This window comes from Elephantulus edwardii, unplaced genomic scaffold (assembly GCF_000299155.1).
Source record: "Elephantulus edwardii isolate Elephantulus edwardi_28Jun2011 unplaced genomic scaffold, EleEdw1.0 scaffold00044, whole genome shotgun sequence".
NCBI lineage: Eukaryota > Metazoa > Chordata > Mammalia > Macroscelidea > Macroscelididae > Elephantulus > Elephantulus edwardii.
Genome location: NW_006399794.1, coordinates 4,203,612 through 4,208,722, shown reverse-complemented (window position 1 = coordinate 4,208,722; position 5,111 = coordinate 4,203,612). Strand labels below are relative to the sequence as shown.

Here is a 5,111-nt window from a genome sequence, read left to right as displayed (position 1 = left end):
CCTAAAAAGGAACTAATCTCTAAGATTGATAGAAAACTCTCACATAAAGGGACAAACAATCCAATTAAAAAAATGGTTACAGAAGGTAGCACAGTGGAGTGGACTTGAGGGAAGGGATTGAATGGCAATGAAAGAATTTTTCTTTTACTTTTCAAAGAGAAAAGCAAATTGGGGGGGAGGGGTGAGCAGGGAGAAAAGTGCAACAATGAATGAATGGAAATCTAAAGTCTCTGTTAACTGTCATTAAAATAAATTTAAATTTTTTAAAAAAAGTGGTTAGAGAACATGAACAGACACTCCACCAAAGAAGACATTTAGGCAGCCAACAAAATCATAAATAAGTGTTTGCCATCACTAACTATTAAAACTCACTGCTACCACAATCTCCTCCTGTACCAGTCAGATGCGATTTGATGGTACACACACAAAAATAAAAAACAAACAAAACCCCCAAACCCAGAACCTCACTGCTACCAAGTGGATTCTAACCCACGGTGACTCTGCAGGATACAGCAGACTTGCAAATCTTTACAGAAGTAGGCTGCCTCATTTTTCTCCCACAGAGCATCTGATGGGTTCAAACCACAGACCTTTTGATTAGCATCCAAATTCTTTAACCGTTATATTACCAGAGATCCTTAGCCAGTAGAGAAATAAAAACCACAAGGCGATAGCATCTCATCCCAGCATTAATAGTAAAGTTAACAAAAATCAACATCAGAAGAAGAAAATAACAAGTGCTGGCAAGTACAGAGCGAGACCGGAACCCTCATATACTGTTGGTGGGACTGTAAAATGGCATAACCACTTTGGAAAATGGTATGGCACTTCCTTAAAAAGTTGGAAATAGAAATACCATATGTTTCAGTAATTTCACAATAAAGCATATACTGTATAGAAATAAGAGCTATGACATAAGTAGGTCCATTGCAGCCTTATTCACAGTAACAAAAAGATGTAAATGGCTAAACAAAGTCTAGTGCATACAGACAATGAATTCTATTGCTAGGTGTTAAGTTGAACATGTTTCATAGCAACCCTATGAACAACAGATCTGTCCTAACCTGTGCTATCTCAAAACCTCGACATACTTGAGCCCATCACTGCAGTCACTCTGTGTCAATCTATCTGGTTGAGAACCTTCCTTTCTTTAACCTACCTTCCTAAGCGTGATGCCTCTTTCCAAGGAATAGCTTCTCATAGCCACATGTCTAAAGCATGTTCTCACGTACTTTATCATCTTTGCCTCCAATGAACACTCTGGTTGCGCCTTCTCCAAAACATATCTCTCCGTTCTTTTGGAAGTTCATAAGATCTTCAGTACTTTTCTCCAACACCACAACACCATGAGATCAATGCTTCTTCTTATCATCCTTATTCATTGTCCAGCTCTCAGATGCATAGCAAGTGATGGAAAAGATCATGACCTGAATCAGGTACACCATAATCCTCAAAGTGTCATCATTGTTCCTCAATAATTTGGAGAGGTTCCTGACTGCAGACTTTCCCAGTGCAACATGTCTCCTGATTTCTGGTACCAAGTGTATTGCTTGTGGATCCAAGGTAGATGAAGTTGTTGACCATTTTAACCTTTTCTCCATCTGTCAGATACAGTCCATATTGAAGGGTGAAGTATTTAATCTTCTGCAGCAAGTACTCAAGTTCTCCTCGCTTTCAGTCAGTAAGGTTGTGCCATCTGTATAATGTAGGTTATTGATGAGTCTTCCTTTAAACCTGATGCCATAGTCTTTTTTTTATGCCATATTCTTCTTCATAGAGTCCAGCTTCTCAAATAATTTGCTCAGCAGACATACTATACATTGTTAAAAAAATAACATTGAAGCTTCAAGACACTTCATAATATGGATGCACTTGGAAGACATCATGCTAAGTGAAATAAGTCAATCACAAAGGGATACATATTGAATAAGACCACTGTATTAAACACTCAATGAAAGATTTACATACAGAAAAAAGCCTCCATATTTTGATGGTGAGCTGGGATGGGAGGAAGGACAAAGCCCTCACTAACTAGAACTAACTCAGGTGAAGGTCAAAGTAACATAAAACAAATTGTAGGTCAGCAGCTTGTAAGAGCAAAGGCAAAGGGAGACACTGAGAAGTATTCAGGATTAAAAGTAACAAAGGTAAGGGAGCTCTGGTGGCCTAGTAGCAAGAAGCTGCACTGCAATCCCAGAGGTACATGGTTCAAATCCATCAGATGCTCTGCTGGAGAAGGAGGGGCAATCGCCTGCTTACCAGTCAGATTAAATTTGACAGTATACACACACAAAATAATAAAAAACAAAAATTAAAAATAGAATTAAAAAGTAATAATGGTCAATACTATTTTATACACAATCCTGAAATGACATAACAAACAATAATCTAAAATTGATAGGTAGACATGCAAGTGAACTGTTGTGGAAAGGCAAAAGGCACTACACTGTATAAGTTTGGCAGAGGATCTTTAGAATATGTATTTTTATTTGTTGCAAACCTAGGGGACAAGTTATGGAAATTTCTTAGTCATAACCAAACACTTTGAGGGAATGAATCACTGGACTTGTGGACTTAAGATCATAGTTTTGTGGGACATCTGTCAATTGGCTCAGCATAGTCTACAAGAACAATATTCTTCCTTTTGTGAGGAGCAACTGAGATCTTAAAACTAGCTATTGGCTATCTAATATGCAACTGCTGCTTTCGCCTTAACTGGAGAAAAGAAGAGTACAAGACTCAAGGGACTAAAGTGCCATGTGAACCCCAGCCTCCAAGGCCTTCCAGAAGAGGTTGATGATGCTGGTTACCACCATTTTTTTAAGATAAAATTTTTATTTTTAAACTGATTTACTTACAGAGTTCACATACATTGTTTTTCACACTGGATCTTGCACATTTCCTTTACCCATCTTTCCCTCCATCCATCAAATTGTGAGAATTGTGTGACCCTATGATTAACCCTACCCATTCTCACCCCTCTGCTCCCCACCTCCTTGGATTCTCATACACGTTCTACAATAATGGTCTTATACAATATTCGTCCTAATGAGACTGAGTTAGTTTACTCAGCATAATGTTCTCAGTCCCTTCAAAGTTAGGTAGTAATATTAAAAATCATTGCTCCTGCATGCTGCATCATATCCCATCATGCGAATGTACCATGCTTTCTCAATCCATTTGATTGTGGTTGGACATTTTGGCTGTTTCCATGTTCTTGTGATGGTGAACAATGCTGCTATGAACATTAGTGCACAAATCTCTGTTTGTGCCTCAGTTCTCATTTTCTTGGGGACATATTCCAGGGAATGAAAGCTGTGTCATATGGACTATCTATGCTTAGCTTTCTGAGGAAACACCAAACTGCCTTCTAGAGTGGTTGTACCATTTTACAATCCCACCAACAGTGTATCCACAATTTCTCCAAAATTTATTACTTGCTGTCCTGATAAACTTTGTCACTGCTACTGGTCTGAGATGGTATCTCATTGTGATTTTGATTTGTATCTCTCTCATTGCCAGTGATTTTGGCTGCTCTGATCAGGTTTATAATGGAAGGTTCTGGATAGAGTGGGAGAAAAATGTCAGACAAAATGCAAAAGTATATTAAAAAAAATGACCAGAATTAAGAGTCTGCTAGTGAAAGGTAGAAGGCCCCAGTGTGTGGCCCTTAGACATCCGTCAAGCCTGGAACTGAACCCACCTCCAGAAATTCTTTCCCAGTTTAAAAACAGACAAGCCTATAAAAAGTGAAAATCAGAGCTGCAGTCGGAGCGGGCTGGCGGGTGCAGGCAGAGGTGTGTAAACCGCGTGTAAACATAACCATGGAGAACACTGAAATCTCAGTGGATTCGAAGTCCATTAAAAATTTGGAAACAAAGATCTTCCATGGGAGCAAATGGATGGATTCTGGAATTTCCTTGGACTGTAGTTACAAAACAGATTATCCTGAGATGGGCCTATGTGTAATAATTAATAATAAAAACTTTCATTCAAGCACTTGAATGGCACCTCGGTCTGGTACAGATGCTGATGCAGCAAGCCTCAGGGAAACATTCAGGAACTTGAACTATGAAGTCAGGAACAAAAATGATCTTACACGTGAAGAAATGATGGAATTGATGTACAGTGTTTCTAAAGAAGATCATAGCAAAAGGAGCAGTTTTATTTGCATGCTTCTAAGCCATGGTGATGAAGGAGTTATTTATGGAACAAATGGACCTGTTGACCTGAAAAAATTAACTGCTTTCTTCAGAGGGGTCAGTTGTAGAAGTCTCATTGGAAAGCCTAAACTCTTCATTATCCAGGCATGCAGAGGTACAGAATTGGACTGTGGCATTGAAACAGACAGCATTGATGATGACATGACATGTCAGAAGATACCAATTGAGGCAGACTTCTTATATGCATATTCTACAGCACCAGGTTACTATTTCTGGCGAAACTCAAAGGATAGCTCCTGGTTTATCCAGTCCCTCTGTGCTATGCTGAAACAGTATGCTCACAAGCTCAAACTCATGCACATCCTCACTCGGGTTAACCGGAAGGTAGCAACAGAATTTGAGTCCTATTCCCTTGACTCTGCATTTCATGCAAAGAAGCAGATTCCATGCATTGTGTCCATGCTCACAAAGGAACTGTATTTTTATCACTAAAAGAATGCCTGGTGGTGTTTTTCTTCATTTTTTTGTTTGTAAGCCAAGTGAGAAGACAGTTGTAACTGATACTGTATTTCCTTCTTTCTTTTATGGCTAATCTGATATTTTAAACGGTCCTTTGAAACATAATGTTTTCATAGCAATAGAACCACTGAAACTACCTCAAACTCAAAATCAGGTAGTTCAAATCAAGTTAGTAATAAACTGTATAGTGTTCTAAACATTATGAGAGGAAATGACTAAATTTACAGCTTCCATAATTAGCAAGTTTGAGTAATACTATGCTATGAATTTTCAAGTAATTATGAAAAAGTTACACATGGCAGTAATGAATTCTATTGTAAGGTTGTAGTTAAGGCTACAGTTTTTATTTTCTCAATTAGAAGTGATGTTGTAGAATATTGTATCCTAGAACTTGGGGATCCACTGGCATGATCAAAGGCTTACAGACCT

General features: G+C 38.4%; 1 pseudogene; it reads left to right on the top strand.

The window, feature by feature from the left end:
• Positions 1-3,824: 3,824 nt before the first annotated feature.
• On the top strand, positions 3,825-4,655 carry LOC102847699 (annotated as a pseudogene).
• The last annotated feature ends 456 nt before the right edge of the window (positions 4,656-5,111 follow it).